The sequence below is a fragment of the Gymnodraco acuticeps genome, unplaced genomic scaffold, assembly GCF_902827175.1.
Source record: "Gymnodraco acuticeps unplaced genomic scaffold, fGymAcu1.1, whole genome shotgun sequence".
Classification (NCBI taxonomy): Eukaryota; Metazoa; Chordata; class Actinopteri; order Perciformes; family Bathydraconidae; genus Gymnodraco; species Gymnodraco acuticeps.
In genome coordinates, this window is record NW_022992237.1 from 490,859 (window position 1) to 509,261 (window position 18,403).

Consider the following 18,403-nt stretch of genomic DNA (forward strand, 5'->3'; position numbering starts at 1 on the left):
TAAAAAAGTGGATGGAGTTTACACACACACACTAAATATTTCCATCTCGCAGGAAGACAGGAAGTTCCTCTCTGGATGTATGAAACAATGGAAGTGAACTTTTCCCCTTTTTTTTCACTGGTTGAAATCAGATTAATAAAAACAACCTGCATCTGAATCATTCTTTTGGTTTACTGATTAAAAACCTCTTTAAAAAAATGTAAAAAGTTAGTTTCTCCAAGGAAACTTGGCCGAGGGGTTACGGGCTAAAGGCTAACGTTAGCTTAGCTTGTTCCTCTGTTAACTTCAAACTGAATAGAGTTAAAAAGCAGCAAGATTTAAAAGTTTATAATAAAAATGTGGCTCTAAAGAGACATTAGTTATTAGTTTATTAATTACATCAAATATGAAAAACACATCCAGGGTTTTCTGATCTCACAACTGTTGATGCTTAATTCACGGTTGTGTTGGCAGCGAGTCATTCAGGGGGCCAAACATAAGGCATGTTCTGATTACATCTCTGTATTTATTGAGCCTCTTGTATTGAGTGGTAAACAATGTGTACTCATCAATACATCATTTATCTATTTACTTGATTAACGTACTGGATGAAGTGTAGGACGTATCTCTTTCTCTGATTTTTCTCACTCTGAGAACATGAGGAAACTAGTTTTGAAACAAATGCATTCAATAAAATGGAGATGATGTTTTATAGTTGCAGGTGGAGGCTTGCTGCTGTTCTCCGCTGGAGGAGGAGGAATGTTTTCAGGGGGAAAAGCATCATGGATGGATTTCAATCTGGACCAGCACTCTACCGTTATTATAAGGTTTGCATTTGCAGAGATTCTGCTTCATTCAATGCACATTTCCTCCGCCTCTGATCAACTTTGGGAACATTTATCCCGGACAAATGTGATCATCAAACAGAAACATTACACAAGAATCTCAATGAGTGTGGACAAGGTTCTGTTGAAATGTCCGGCGTGTTAATTCCTAACGCTGTCACTGCTCGCTCTGTCTGTGATGGTGGAGACGGCTCCTTGTCCTTTGCTGACGTCACTGATGCAGGCCCACTGCCCGTCCATCGACTCCTTCCACAGCGTCACCTGCAGCACAGAAACACACACATTAATATATGAAGAGACGTGTGTGTGTTCATCTACAGCAGTCAGACATGTGTGTTATTTAGTGTTCCTATTGATCACAGAGCTATGTGTTACTCTATTATTACTACCTGGGAACGGGGGGTTAGTATTGTCTATATTTGTGTCTATGTTTTTGGTTTGTGCATTTTGTGTATGAAAAGTGCTGTATAAATAAAGTTGTATCTGCTTTGATTAGCTGAAATGTAAATAGTAAATGTACTTAATGAAATGTGTGTATACATTAATATGTTTGTATATTAGTAAATGCAAAAGTGGATATGAATGAGAACATAGTAAGTCGACAGTTACACTTTAATCAGATCTAAATATAATATTCTTATTTTGTTTGTAGGTATCTTCGCTGCTGAGATGTTTTTGACTCCAGGAAAGAGAAGCTGATTATCTAACGGGGATCCTAAGAAAATCATAAATCCTACCTTTTTAACTAAATTGACAGTAAAATAATTTTGCAATTTTTGTGCATGTATTTTTAGACACATCAGGAAACACATATTCAGGCATAACAAATGTAAAAATAATAATCTTATATTTATTTTAATTTCTTTAATATTTCTAAAGCCATACATGGGATGGCACTGCTGTACATTTCTTGTATTCCTCAGATTAAAAAAAAAAAAAAACTGTTTTACAATCAACGTGGCATCTCCTAAGTTTTGCGTCTTTACTTTAAATCCAGTGTTTTCCTCCATTGAGACGTTAGAGAAACACTCAATATTTAACTGTCTGTTCCTCTTGGCAGTTGTAATGCTGTATATATAGAAATTGTATTCATTGGGATAAACCCCTTGAGATGCACCATCTCGTTTTCAAGGGGGTCCCGACAATAGCAACAACTTACAGACATACATAAACAAAAAGACAAAAAGCAAAACATGACACACAAGACAAACCACATACAGTCTGTTAAGTGAAATTCAAGCAATGCACACAATCATTACAATTTGAGACAGTCAAGCAAATCAGTTTCATCAATATCAGTTTATAACAAGTGCAGACCAGTTGAAAGGGAGATGATAATGCATGTTTAAACATACCCAATGATGCAAGAGATCTAATAGCAGCAGGTAAAGTATTCCAGTCAGTTGGGGCTTTAAACATGAACGCTCTTCTGCCAATACATTTGTTTGCAGAGGGGACAGAGAAATAAATCTGAACAGAGTGTCTAACTTGATGAATTGGTGAGTAGGGTACAAAATACTGCTTTAAATAAGGGGGATAGTTAAGATAAATGCATTTAAATATCAGCTGAAGCCAATGCATGTGTCTTCTTACATTTAAAGAAGGCCATTTAAGTTGGTTATACATTGTGCAGTGATGTGTACGAAAAGGACAACCAAGAACACATCTGCATAGTCTGTTATAGGCTATGTTGAGTGGAGCAAGATCTGATTTATGTGCATTTTGGTAGACAACATCACAATAGTCCATTATCAGAAGAATAAGTTGAGAAGCAATTATCTTTCGGACACTGAGCGTAAAACAATTGCGAGAGCGGTGTAAAACACTGATTCCGTAATTGACTTTTTGTATTACATGCTTTATATGTAGTTTAAATGAAAGTTCAGAGTCTAGCCATACACCAAGATATTTAAAGCCATCAACTTTATGCAGAGAAGGGCCATCCTTACATGTTATTACTACATTAGGGTTGGATTTGAGCTTCTGCCTGGTACCAAAGACCATGGTATAAGATTGTGTTTTGTTAAGCAGTAGTTTATTGTACTACTTTATAAATGTTTATTTATTGTTAGTGTAAGTTTTCTTCTGTTGCCTTTCAAAATGTGTCCTCATAAAATGATTTTTGCCTTTCTATTGTTGTTTGTACCTCACTTTCCTCAAGCTTTATAAATCTTGACTTGTCACAGGAAAATAAACATGGTCCAGTTCCAGTTGCTTTTACCTGGATAAAGGAAGTATAAATAAATATATATATAACTGTGTATATTGTACCTTGTTGTCTCCTCCTGAAACAGCCAGGATGTTTCCGGTGATGGACCAGCTAACGTGCCAAACCACATGTGGAGGAGTTTAGCCGTCCAGGTGTTTCCAGCCGGGTCGTCACACGACCAGATGAACACGCGTCCGTCCTAAAGAAGGGCAGAGGTATGAAGGTAGATATGGTGCAAAATGCGAGAGTGTGTAAAACCTGATGTGAGCACTTGCAGAAAAAAATCTGAGCTTGTGTGCATACATTTACACTTGTATAAAATATCCACGTAACTGTGAACCAAATGTACACTTGTATAAAATATCCACGTAACTGTGAATCAAATTTGAAGTCACAGAAGAAAAAAAAAGTTTTGTAGCTTGTAGAAAAAAAATGAAAATAGTGATGAAATGTTCACTTGCAGAAAAATACATATTTTTTAAATATATTTTCCATTACAACTGCAACTTTATTTATTACAACCTCTCAAATCAGTCATTACAACTTGACGAATCTGCTCTGTGGCAGTATAAATCGACGAATCTGCGGTCTTGACTTTTGCTACACTTCTTGCGATAAATGTGTTGCAAAAGTAATTTTCACCTGTAGATGTGGGGGAGGGAGGGAGGGGGGTTGGAGCGAAGGGGCGGAGCTATCAGAACAACGAGACTCGGGTCAGTCACACAGTCACAGCCACAGTCAGTCACGTCGAACCGGATGACTGCGGGGCTAACGGTTCGTGTCGCTACCAGTCCGCTGACATGGCGCATCAATCAACGGTAAATGTTGCCCATTACTTGCCCAGTATTACTTTGAATATTATTATTGTGATTGAGGATTAAATCCGCTTTGAAGACCACCGTTTTATATCGTGCAGTTTAGCGGCAAAATAACGTAAATTATCCATGCTATTTTCTATTTAGAACGAAGACTTCAGAATCTTAAAATCCCTTAACGTTTGTATGCAATTGTGCTAAATTCAACTCTGGAATCAAGCAAATATTAATATGTTTACATGACATTAGTTATTTATATTTTGATATCACTTAACTATACGTTTAATACATTTAAGTCAAGCTAAGGTACATGTGATGGTAGCTAGTTAGTGCTCTTACCTGTGAGGCCTCCTCCAAACAGCATAATAACCAGACTGTATCATTAAAACTAAGTACCAGTTCTAGATCCTTGACTTTAGACAAACAATTCAAAAGACAACATGTATTTAAAGACCAATCTTTATTTGATGGTGCCTCTTCACCTGAGATATTAGTTATACAGTAATAGTATTGACAATAAAAAAAAACTGAGCAACTCAACAGTCAACTTTATATTTCTTATTGTCTAAAGCATTTATTATTTTCATTTTCCCCCTCTCATATTCAGTGTGGACGGATTGAGACAGCGTGGTGTCCAGAGAGCTGCTGAGACTTCAGGGAGAAACCTCCGTGTGATGGACGTCCTGTCTGTTGGTTTGGAGAGGACTGAGGGTCTTTCCTCTGCGAGGAGGACCAGGCCTGATGGAGGAGCCCATGCTGGGCAAAGCTGATACCAACTGCACAGGCCTAGTCTGTCACTTTATTTGACTAAATGTGTTTACTTATACATTTAATAGGTTTACACCTTCTGTCCATATGTGCTTTTTATTTAAAACATTTGATTAACTTTTGGTTCACATTTCAATAAATTGTATTTGTATTTGCACTCCTTTTGTCCATTATTCTTACTGAAAATGTTAGATTACACATTCACATCTGACTGAAGATTGGCCCCATTTATTTGTGATGTTGCAAACTCTGCGGTACAAGGCACAAGTGATGTGAAGCTCATAAAGTGAGGCAAATAGAAATAATCAGCTGATGGAGTGTAGATGTGGAAATAGATGCATCCCATCAGCTAACTATGTTTTTCGCCACACTTTATAAGCCTGACTATAACCACCCCTTCTCTGAGGTGCAGGCAGCATCACAAACAAATGATGGTCCTGATAGACTACAAAAATATTCGGTGTGCAGATCTTTCTTTTCACAATAAAAGTAGTTTCTTAGTGAATACTGGTCTTAAAATCTCATAACATCAGCTTTTAATGTTCCTCTTGGATGTTCTTCTTGACCCTCAGAGAAGGAGAAGATGTCGTGTCTTTCAGGCATGTCCTTCCCTAACAAAAATTACAGGAAACATAAAACATTATTACAGAACAAGTGTGTTATTTATGAAAGAGGTGTGTTTGTGTTTAGGGGCTGTTGATATCATTATTTTTTAATTGTAATCAGATTATGAATGAACAGTATGAAATTCATCAACATTGAAATATATGTTATTATCAAAATAATATTGAACTGTTATCAAAACGTAGTGCAACTGTAGAAGCTTGCTCTGTTGTCTCACTGAAAGAATCACTTTTACCACGTTTTTTACAGACAATATTGAGAGATAAATAGTTCAAACCGGAGAGACGTGATGTAAGAATTACATATTTATTGTTTACACGTCATATGAATGAAATGATTGCCACGATAATACAACAGGAGAATGTAATGGTGTTTGGCGATTAGGCCCCGGTTTGCAGGATAATCATTCAGGAGGGAAAGAACCGCTCCGATGAAATCCCGGGGGTCTAGACACTGGTGGTGGTGATGAGTAGGTGAGACCGGTCTGAAGGAGGAAGGTTTAGCTTTGTCCTGAAGGAGACGGGAGGCGAGAGGGGTGGAGGTGGGTTGCGTGTGATCATCTGCAATGACAACTGACAGGGAGGAAGAGCAGGCATTTAAGGAATTTAGCATGTGCAGCGATTGGCTGCTGAGGGGTGACGCCCTCGTATTTAATGAGGGGGGAAGGGAGCCATAGAGTGACGTGTAAGTGACTCGTGTTAGGTCTTCCTTATTGAACTTGCGCTAAGCTTTCATTTCAAACCGGAGAGACGTGATGTAAGAATTACATATTTATTGTTTACACGTCATATGAATGAAATGATTGCCACGATAATACAACAGGAGAATGTAATGGTGTTTGGCGATTAGGCCCCGGTTTGCAGGATAATCATTCAGGAGGGAAAGAACCGCTCCGATGAAATCCCCAAAACCAGTGAAGTATGAAATACTGAGATGAACTGAGTTGCTTACCTTGTGGGGTGACTGTGGTGATCTGGGAATGAAAGATAATAGATTAACATATGTAAGCGGCATTGGGCCGGAATCACTGCCGGAGCTTACGGGTCATGCTGAGACTCTGACTGCCGAAATCAGTGCCGGTCTTATCTGAAAACGACCTGCGGGTCGCCTGCCTGGCTAGCAGGGCTTGACTACGCCGCCCGAAGGTCGAACGGTTTTGTTTTGTAACTGACACCGAAGTGTACGGTGGCCCAACGTCCACGACACCGAAGTGTACGGTAGCCCGAAGCTACGACACCGAAGTGTACGGTGGCCCTCAGCCACACCTGACTTCGCAGGATATATATATTTTTTTCTTTTTCTTCTTTACTCTTTTTCTCTTTCTTTATTCTGTAACTGACACCGAAGTGTACGGTGGCCCCAAGCCACGACACCGAAGTGTACGGTGGCCCGAGTCCACGCCTGACTTCGCAGGATATATATTTTTCTTTTCCTTCTTTACTCTTTTCCTCTTTCTTTATTTCCTTTGTTTTGTAACTGACACCGAAACGTATGGTGGCCCAACGTCCACGACACCGAAGTGTACGGTGGCCCGAAGCCACGACACCGAAGTGTACGGTGGCCCGAAGCCACGACACCGAAGTGTACGGTGGCCCGAAGCCACGACACCGAAGTTTACGGTGGCCCGAGTCCACGCCTGACTTCGCAGAATGTACATTTTACACTGACACATTTGAGCAAGGGCCTGGGATTTGGATACCTGCGTGCAGGAGATGAAGCCCGTTACAGGTAGATTCAGCGTGAGACGAGACATTGTTCCCTGTGGGCGGGGGCCCACGGACTAGGACAAGAATGCAGTTTGAAATCCGATACCATGATGAGACATGTATACGTGTTATGAACCACCACCAGTTATATGCATAGATACCATAGTTAGGGTCTGAGAGATCTTTGGGAAGCCCGTACGGCGCTGATGTCCGGACGAATGAAGGTTGTGAAGGCGGAGGAGGACCACCGTCCTAGTTGTTGTAGGGATGAGGTAGAGTGACCTTGATTAGCAGCAGAGGTGGCTGCACCTATCCTGAAGGAATGCCCCGGGTATGATATGGGTGATAGGCCGGATTTAATGAGAACTTGCTTGAGGTAGAAATTGACGGGGCCATGACCCTGCGAACCGTAGGTCTGAGCGGCAGCCTTCGTCTAAGAAAACGTAGTCATGGAGGTTGTCGACCGCTGATGCTGCGTCCAGGAGGCGGGAGATGAACGAGCGCCCCTGGGGGATGACGTGCATGGCGAAGTTGAGGTGTCCGAGAAGGGAGAGCAACTGTTGTTTTGTGATAACTTGTTGCTCGCAGTATGACTTGGTGATGTCCCGGATGCGCTGCAATTTGTCGGAGGGGAGAGACGCCTTCATGTCTATGGAGTCGAGGATGATGCCTAAGAACTCTAAGCGTGTGTCGGGACCTAACGTTTTCTCTTTGGAGAGAGGGACACCTCACTCCTGAAGCAGTGTTTAAGCTTGGCCAGTGAGATCCCTGAGCTGTCCTGTGGCGGGTCTATGGGGAGGAAGTCGTCCGGTAGGTGAAGGACGGAGGGGATTCTGACGATGTTCAGCAGGATCCAATAGAGCGCTTCCGAGAAGGAATTGAAGATGCGGGGGCTGCTTCTGCACCCGAAGGTCAGGCGAACGGCGAAGATAGAGTTTGGACTCCCACTTAATACCGAACAAGTTCCACTGAGACGGATGAATGGGGATGATTTGAAGGCATCGGTAATGTCCGCTTTGGAGAGCCGAGCTCCGTGCCCTGTGAACTTGATCATCTTTATTGCATTATCCACTGAGGCATGGTGAAGGGAGAACTGATCTGGAGGGATGATGCTATTGACGCTGCAGAATGGGCCGGAGCAGGGAGCGGACAGATCGAAAATCAGCCTTTTATTTACGTGTGGCTATTCCGATGGGATTTGAACGGAACACTGAGAAGGGGGAGGAGCTAAAAGGATTGATTATATATCCTTTGAGAAGTTCTTTGTCGATGAGATGGGAAACTATGTTGGGTTCTTTCGCGGCTGACTGTAAGTTTCTTGCTACGAAAGTCACTGTGGGAGATGGGAGGACCCCTACCCTGAAGCCTTGGGAGAGCCCTGACAGGAGATAGTCAACAAACACGGAATCTGGGTGAGTAGATAGCGCAGCTGCTAGCTGAGGGATGTTAATGGGAGTGGAGGGGTGATATTCCAGAATGTTTTTAGTTATTTATTTATTTATTTTTTGATGTTTCTGGCGCAGAGCCACTGTGACGGCCCGTCCACACGGTGGCGTGCGTTACAGCTTCCAAACGCTTCTGCCCATTCACTTTGAATGGGGTGACGTCACTTTTAGCAGAACTGTATTTTGGGAAGCGACGTGGAGCGTTTGCTGGCGTTGCTCGCTTCAAAAAGTTGAGCAATGTTCAACTTTTGGCGCCTCGGCAGAAGCGTCAGCCAATGAAATCCCGTTTATGCAAATCTGCCAGTACAAGCGCTAGCCAATCAGACCGCGTGTATGCTGGGAGAGACTACGCAGGTAATTCCTCATATTCCAAAAATTTGAGGGAAAATTCATTATAGCATTAGTGAATCACCCGGTGCTGTATGATCAGTCTCTGTTCATCTACCGGGATACAAACCAGAGGAGCGAGGCATGGAGGGAGGAGGCAGAGACAGTGGGTGAAACTGGTAGGTTTTCGCCTGTTGGGGATTTTTTCTTTTTTTTTCTTCCAGTTTACTTCGTTTTAACATTGCTATTGCTTTGTGTGTCGGGGGCAAGAGATTCATGTGATTGGTTGTTGCTGCTGTGCGGACCAGTAGCGTAGGCAGAAATGTACTTTAGGGTGGGCCTGTAAAAATATAGGGTGGGCCAGATTTTTCTTCTGCGCATCAGAAACTAACCACAATCCCGCCGGTACCGGTGGCAGATTACTTTTAGAATACTTCCTTTCTTCTCTTTTTCTTTCCTCTTCTTTTTATCTTTTTCTTCTTTTTTCTTCTTTCCTCTTCTTTTTATCTTTTCTTTCTTCTTTCTCTTTAGAATACTTTCTTTTCCATAACAGATGGGTATGTTTTGGTGAACGGGAGACACGTATTTTACTATTTTAATGCTTATGAAGAGCACAAATACAACATGTTAGTGTCATTCTGGACAGCTCTCTCATCTGCACCGCACATAAAAAGAAAAACTCACCCAGACTGCATTCTTTGTACTGTCTTAAAACCTTTCCTTGGAATAGTTTATGCATTGTAAGGTGTCCTTGGGTGCTTTGAAAGGCGCCCCTAAATAGAATGCATTATCATTATTATTTATTATCTGAAACGATGTAATAACTTTTAAAACTTTTCCCAGTTACTTGCCCCATGCATTCGGCAGCAGCAGGCCATTCAGTTAGATTTGATCCCGTTATAAATGTCATCATTTCGACAATAAATAAATGCTACATAAACGTTATCTTCCACGTTTTATCTAAACATCTCCGTTTCTACCTTCCAATATGTTTTGAAAGAGAACTCTCTCTCTCTCATCTGCGTGCGGGGCGGGGCCTCACGGACACGCTGCATCTCTCGCTCACAGATACGCTGCAGCGCTGTGCACACGGTTCTGCCGGTAATGAATATTACATATTGTGAGGAAACTTTCCACCAATAATTCCAATAAGTATTCACTTCAGGTTTACGAAAGTAACTGCACTCAGATTACTCGTTTTTCAAATGTAACACCAGCTGAATATACTGATTTTTTTTCTGATTACGTAACACCGTTACATGTATTCCGTTACAACCCAACCCTGTGTAAGGGTGAGTGCAAACATTTTCGTTAAAACTAGTACCTGAGTGCAACGGAAGTTGAAGCTCCTGTGGCGGAGTCTTCCAGGGCCTGGAGGCGAGCATCGATAGCTATCATGGAGCTAGCCAGGGATTGCAAGGAGCCGGCCGCGCTACTCTCCATAAGGGGTGTGACACTCCCTGCCTGGCGAGCCTGAGAAGGGGTGGATTTTTGGAGGGGGACGGGATCCTGGAGGGCTCGACTTCCTGCCCTTTTTTACCTCCGCGACTGCGGCCTCGTCCTCGCCCTGCTCTCTGGGGAGCTGACTGGAGCTGCTGCCCCGGACTGGGGAGCTACGCTGGAGACCTGGTCCGAGAGCTCTCGCAGCTGAGAGAGAGTGAGGCCTGGGGCTGTGGGAAAGCCCTGCTGCAGGAGCCGGGCGATGAGGAAGTCTGCCTCTGTTGATAAGCCGCTGTGGGGAGCCGAACCGGGATCAGAGACTTCCAGAGAAGGTTCGTGTTCCGAATTGTCCGAGTTGGACATCTTGAGCTAGTTGTTTCTTACGGTTTTTCTCACGAGAAGGAGTATTGTATTGCAACTACCATTGCGTGTGATCATCTGCAATGACAACTGACAAGGAGGAAGAGCAGGCATTTAAGGAATTTAGCATGTGCAGCGATTGGCTGCTGAGGGGTGACGCCCTCGTATTTAATGAGGGGGGAAGGGAGCCATAGAGTGACGTGTAAGTGACTCGTGTTAGGTCTTCCTTATTGAACTTGCGCTAAGCTTTCATTAGCAGTTCTCACTATGTGTTAAATATCTTTGCCTTCAATACATTCAATTAGAAAGCTGACAAAGTCATATTGCTTGTTAACATCTAAATGTAACCTTTTGCATGGAAAAAAACCTCAACTTCACTGATGTGTAAGTGATCTAGTATTTAGTATTGTTTAATGGAATGTATATCAGTGTATTCAATTCAATACTTCATTCATTTAAACCAATATATTTCTTGATTCTTTGTACAGTATGAAAAAAGAGTCTTTGTACCTGAGCTGAAGTTCACTGCTGTGAGGAGTCCAGTTCTGTCTCTCACTCTCTGGTCCAGCCTGTCTGCATCACCTGGACACCTTAAACATATATATATATATATGTAAAGAACCATGTGTACAAACAATATAACTGATTCTCTTCTGTTGAACATGTTGGATTGTGTATTGTCCGAGTCAGGGTCCTTTTTATTTTACTGTAACTTTGGAAGTTGTGTTACCAATGCTTACTGTTTATTTGATATCAATTTGGTAATGCAATTAATAAAAACAACAAGGTTTGGGTTCGTTCTTCAGATGACTGTGACGTTAACGTGTAAGCTCAATAATGAACTCCAGCTCAACCAACCATATTGTAATATCTAAGTAATCATCTTGAAATATGATATTAATAATTGTAATATACACACATCTTATTGTGAGGCTGATTTCACATACACTACTTCGACGTTAGCTAAATAGAAAATAGCATGGATAATTTACAAAGGCTTTAAAAACACAGCAGGAGCCGAAGACAATTATAAAACTTGTCATTATTTCAGTACAGTTCAATTGGTTTTATTTTCATAAACGGTTATCAACCGTTAGTGCCAAAGCAGTAGGCTATAATATATTAATTACTGCTGTAGACTACAACCACTACTTGTTTAGCTAGCATAAACTCAACAAAGCTAGCGTTAGCTGGCTGACTGACGTTATTTTGCCGCTAAACTGCACGATATAAAACGGTGGTCTTCAAATCAGATTTAATCCTCAATCACAATAATAATATTCAAAGTAATACTGGGCAAGTAATAGGCAACATTTACCGTTGATTGATGCGCCATGTCAGCGGACTGGTAGCGACACGAACCGTTAGTCCCGTTAGCCCCGCAGTCTCCAGTCACCCGAGCCTCGTCCTTCTGATAGCTCCGCCCCTTCGCTCCAACGCCCCTCCCTCCCTCCCCCACATCTACAGGTGAAAATTACTTTTGCAACACATTTATCGCAAGAAGTGTAGCAAAAGTCAAGACCGCAGATTCGTCGATTTATACTGCCACAGAGCAGATTCGTCAAGTTGTAATGACTGATTTGAGAGGTTGTAATAAATAAAGTTGCAGTTGTAATGGAAAATATATTTTAAAAATATGTATCTTTCTGCAAGTGAACATTTCATAACTAAGTTCATTTTTTGTTCTACAAGCTACAAAACTTTTTTTTTTCTTCTGTGACTTCAAATTTGGTTCACAGTTACGTGGATGTTTTTTACAAGTGTAAATTTGGTTCACAGTTACGTGGATATTTTATACAAGTGTACATTTGGTTCACAGTTACGTGGATATTTTATTCAAGTGTAAATGTATGCACACAAACTCAGATTTTTTTTCTGCAAGTGCTCACATCAGGTTTTCACGCTCTCGCATTTTGCACCATATCTACCTTCATAAGAGGGAACAAATATCTTAACAAAATGTCTTCCCACTGAACTCTGTGCTGTGTGAAGCAGAAGAGTTTTTATTATTATTCAGCTGCTAATACAACGTTCTCCTCTCTGACCAGCGTTGGAAGAAGTACCCGGATCCTCAACTTGAGCAAAATTAGAAATAATATTATCTTAAAATAGTTAATACTGAAATAAAAATGTACTTTATCACAAGCTTTTGCAGAATGGCTCCTTCCACACCGTTATATTATTATATTATTGTGTTTTATCAGAAACGAATGCTTATAACCATTTAAATGATATAGTTCGTCAATGTTAAACATATTTTGGACTTCTTGCATACTACTGGGTAGATAAGTAGTTGAGTAATGCAATATATCAAACTGTATTAGCATATTATTATATTTGTATACATATAACTTGATGTCAGAAAACAGTATAAGAGTAAAAGGTACATTATCTCCCTGTGTGATGCAGTGAAGTAAAAGTATTACTAATGGAAATACTAAAGAAAGTTACAAGTCAAGTACAGGTGTGTCGAAAAATACAAATGTACAGTATTCTGTTGTGTACTTTGCTACTTTCCACAGCATTTAAAATGTATTACACTAAATCTATAAAAGCAGAAAGCTTAATGCAGCGTGTTTATAATCAGAGATGTTCTCATTTTCAGCTCCAATCATGACACAGGTTCCTGAAAAAACTACTGGCGCCACCTAGTGGAACTTTCTGGACTTAAAACTTAACTTTTTTGTCATTGTATACACAAAATGTTAATAATATCCCACTTTTATATTGTGTTAGCTGTAGGTTAGCCCCTCAATAGTGTTTTATTTGTCAGATGATTTACGTATTTCTTCTCACGGTCAACTTATATATCTTCACTCTTTTAGTTCTGTTTTATCTGCTATTTTGAGATGTTTATATTGTATTATTGTTTACTTTCCACTCTTTTTTATTTCTAATTATGTGGAGTACTTGTTTTACATGCTGCTGGGATTAATAAAGTGTTTCTTATGTTATTTTATCTGTAGTAACTGACACGGGAAAAACTGGCGATGGTGCTGGTGGGCAGCCCGATGGACGGAGCCCAGCCGACGTCTCTCACCCAATCACTGAGAGCCTCCAGCAGAGATCAAAGTACACACGTCCTTTACTCAAGTAGAAGTACAGATACTCGTGTTTAAAAATACTCTGGTAAAAGTAGAAGTACTGACTAAACTTATTTTCTCAAGTCAAAGCAAAGAAGTATGGGCTTTGAAATGCACTTAAGTAAAAAGTACCCATAACTAGCAGCTGTTTTAAAGAGTACCTGACCTCCCTTTATATTAATAGAACAATAATGTCATTGTTAGCTAATGAATGTTTCCATGCTGAACAACGGCAACATGACAACGTTTCCATTGGTCCCTCTTCTTTAGAGAAGACCAGGAAAAAAACTGTAACAACATTTGAAGTTGGTTCTGGTTGAATTTTCACAATGGGAACAACGGCCTTGTGTTAACATCAGGACATGTACTACTATTACTATTCATCGGATCATTCTGACAGAGAGAGATTCTGTACAAACCCGTAAAGACTTTGGTTAGCTCGTGCAGCTCATCACCATCTGTATGTTTTTCTTTCACAAAATAGCGCACCTGTCCATGCCGTGTCTTTACAAGTGATACAAAAGAATATGATGTGGGAACCGAAACACACATTGTGACATCAGCAGAATCTTTATATACAACATGTAGGAGTTCAATATGGATACAACATTTTTAAACTTGTATTAATTTAACCACATTTCTTGTTAACAGCTGTTAAAAAACTCCAAAAAAGAAACTGCATGACTACATTAACCTAATACAATTATTCATGGAGTTTATAATGACACAGAAAGCACAACATATAATTTCATGATTATTTTTTATTGCAGATAACAAAAAGCATTGTTAGTAAAAAAGCAGTGATATACTGTAATATGCCATGCGTCTGTGAACATAGTTTAAATGGATAGTTTGGTTATATTGAAGTGATATGAGGAACTTATCCTCGTCAGTTTGGCTCAGAAACATATTGCTGTAGACGTGACAGTCTGCTAAATGTATTTTAGCCAATTAAACAAATATATTCTATATTTAGAATCATTTAAGTGCTTTACCTTGAGGATAGTTGTCAGATACTTTATTCGTTTGTTTTTGCTGAATCCGAACTAACCGAAGTCACACAACAGAAAAACCACACATCTTGTTTTTCCCTCCAAATAGTTAAAATACTTAATCCTAAATGAAGTCTTCACCTTCTACCTCATTTATCAAACATTCAGATTCTACGGATTTAGGTACAAATATTTCTCATTTAACAAAATGTGTCCATTACTGAAACTGTTCTGTTACTGAACTTGAAGTTGCATCAAAAAACATCAAGAAGCAATACAAGCTCTATTCTGTTCATACACTTAACCCTTGTGTTGTGTTCGCAAGCTGATTACCGTGATACGAGGAGTGAAGCAAGTAGGACCCAAACGCAGATAACAATGATAATACCTTTATTTCAAGGGCTCTTATCTAATATCTCACATGGACAAACAAAACACTCCAGGGTGAACTCGGTCACAAACAAAAGACGAACCAACACTGAACACAGGAAGAGACAAGACTAAATACAGGGAGGGGTAATCACAAGACGAGAAACAGCCGGGCAGGGGAGGAGAAACACCAGGGCCACAGGTGAACACAATCAGACAACTAGACACACCAGGGAAACTAACGACAGGAGGAAAAACACAGGGAAAAGGACCAGACAATAAACCAGGAGGAAAACATGACAGGAAGAACAGCAAAACACCCAAACCAGACATAAAAACGTGACATAACATGAATACCGTAACAGAACCCCCCCCCTCAAGGGACGGATACTAAACGTCCCTAAACACCAAAAAGGACATAGGATTGGCAGGACCCCCGGCAGAAGAGTAGTCGGCGGGGCCTCCAACGGCACAGGCCATAGGATTGGCAGGACCCCCGGCAGAAGAGTAGTCGGCGGGGCCTCCAACGGCACAGGACACAGGGTTAGCAGGACCCCGACAGAAGAGTATTCGGCGGAGCCTCCAACGGCACAGGACACAGGGTTGGCAGGACCCCCGGCAGAAGAGCAGTCGGCGGGACCTCCAACGGCACAGGACATAGGATTGGCAGGACCCCCAGCAGAAGAGTAGTCGGCGGGGCCTCCAACGGCACAGGCCATAGGATTGGCAGGACCCCCGGCAGAAGAGTAGTCGGCGGGACCCCCAACGGGACAGGACATGGAGTTGGCAGGACCCCCAGCGGAACCTCCAACGGCACTTGAGTAGGGATTTGAGTGGGGACTCGAAAGAGGGCTTGAGAGGGAACTCGAGAGGAAACTTGAGAGTTGACTTGAGAGATGACTTGAGAGGGATCTCGAGAGGGAACTTGAACGGATACTCGAGAGGAGACTTGAGAGGGAACTCGAGCGGTGACTTGAGAGGGAACTCGAGAGGGGACTTGAGAGGGAACTCGAGAGGGGACTTGAGAGGGAACTCGAGAGGTGAGTGGAGAGGGGACTCGAGAGGGAACACGAGAGGAGACTCGAGAGAGGGCTTGAGAGGGAACTCGAGAGGTGACTTGAGAGGTAACTCGAAAGGGGACTTGAGAGGGGACTCGAGAGGGAATTTGAGAGGGAACTCGAGAGGGGACTTGAGAAAGAACTAGATAGGAGACTTGAGAGGAGACTCGAGAAGAGACTCGAGAGGGGACCTGAGAGGGAACTCGAGAGGAGACTTGACTCGAGAGGGGACCTGAGAGGGAACTCGACTCGAGAGGGGACCTGAGAGGGAACTCGAGAGGGAACTCGAGAGGGGACTTGAGAGGGGACCTGAGAGGGGACCTGAGAAGGGTCTTGAGAAGGAACTTGTGTCGGTCGGTACGCCGACAGGACACGGGGACCTGGCGTCGGCTGGAGAGCCAACAGGAGACGAGGTGCTGGAGTCGGCCGGTACGCCGACAGGACTGGGGGAGCTGGCGTCGGCTGGAGAGCCAACAGGAGAAGAGGTGCTGGAGTCGGCCAGTAAGCCGACAGGACTCTGGGAGCTGGCGTCGGCTGGAGAGCCAACAGGAGACGAGGTGCTGGAGTCGGCCGGTACGCTGACAGGATTCGGGGAACTGGCGTTGGCTGGAGAGCCAACATTAGACGAGGTGCTGGAGTCGGCCGGTACGCCGACAGGACTCGGGGAGCTGTCGTCGGCCGGTAAGCCAGTCCTGGAGCCAAAACTGGAGTCGGGACCATGGCTACTGGGGCCGGTACTGAAGCCGGAACCATGGCTGCTGGGTCCGGTACTGGGGCCGGAACCATGGCTGCTGGGCCCGGTACTGGGGCCGGAACCATGGTTGCTGGGGCCAGGACTGGGGCTGGAACCATGGCTGCTGGGCCCGGTACTGGGGCCGGAACCATGGTTGCTGGGGCCAGGACTGGGCTGGAACCATGGCTGCTGGGCCCGGTACTGGGTTCACTGGATTCCTTTTTCTCTGAGCTCTCTGCTTCACCATCAGCTCCAGCTTCCTCATCTTCTCCACCATCAGCTCCAGCTCCATCTTCAGCTCCACCTCCACAGGGTAGTGATTACTGACACTCAGAGCCTGGGACAGAAAATATCATTTAATAGTGTCAATAATTCACCTCATGCTTTGCCTGCTCTGGGGTGTTTCCACATTGCCTTATTTTGTGTTTGTTCTTCCGGTTGGAGCACGTGCGCTATTACTTGGAAAAGGGTTGCCAGCTTCATCAACATTTGTTTAATAAAGAAACAGTGTTTAAAGCTTTTGAATGGCTGTCATTAAGTTGTAACACTTTTCCGGGTAAGAAAATAACCATTTAGATAACTGTTATGTGATTTGTTTATCCAAAAAACGCATATTTGGGAATTTAAAAAATGTTTCCCGCTGTGAGCAGCTGCTATTTGACGGCAGTCGGTCAGCTTAATAAAAGTCAACAGTGTTTTTAAAATGACTCTCACTGCCCGAACTGTAGACACAAGTTCGCACTGCAAGTCTAACCGTAGGATATTAAATAATAGTCCTAAATTATGCGAGACACCAATTTGTCAATAGTCAGCTAGATAGCTAACATATAGCTATCTTGTTAGATATATAGCTAACATAAACTAGCTAGCTAAGTGAGATAGAGAGCAAATGTTTCCTGGTTTGTAAAGTAGCTAGTGAAAGTTAGCTAATGTCCGTTGGCCAGCTTGTTAGGTTGATAGCTAACAGTCCTAACTAAACCACCCTTCTGGCAGTTTTTATAAAACTATCCTCATGTGCTTTAGTATTCTTTCCAACCAGCCTATGGGCTTCAGTAGTGTAGCTGTTAATAATCTCAAATAAAATGTATTGTTTATGATGCTGCTAGTGCTAAACCGGAAAAATGTACATATATATGTGTCTAAACCGGTAATCAGTGTTGAGAAAGTTACTTCCAAAATGTAATATATTACATATTACTTTGTATGTTTTGTTTGTCTCAGGCTGCTTGCTTGCCATTTTGTCTACCTGTTATTTTAAAACTACTTATAATTATTACCAATTACATACTGGTGTGTGTTGCATTCCTCTTCCCCTAGTTGGGACGTAACATACATGGGGACTCGTCCGGGATAAATAACTTAATTCCTGGGGTTATAAGTGGTTTTGTATAGCTAAAAACAATTTGGTGGACTTTGTGTGCAGTTTTAGCTGAGTATGGCACTTTTCAATTTTGAGTCTTTTTTAGTCTGTCCTTCTTATGAGCAGCTAGATCAGTGTCGTAAAGACGACTTATTTGAGATAGCACAACATTTCAGTCTCCCAGTGGCAAAACAATTATTAAAACAAGAGTTAAAGGCTCTGGTGGTGGATGAGTTGGTGGAAAGGGGTTTTCTGGTGCTGCCTGCACAAGCTGAGCTCACTGTGCCTAA

General features: G+C 42.2%; 1 protein-coding gene and 1 pseudogene across 1 annotated transcript in view; both read right to left on the bottom strand.

Moving 5' to 3' along the window:
• The window catches only part of LOC117539916 (deoxyribonuclease-1-like), a 49,083-nt gene that overhangs the window by 21,226 nt on the left and 9,454 nt on the right, over positions 1-18,403 (bottom strand). The window lies entirely within an intron of this gene.
• LOC117539909 lies at positions 509-17,990 on the bottom strand (annotated as a pseudogene).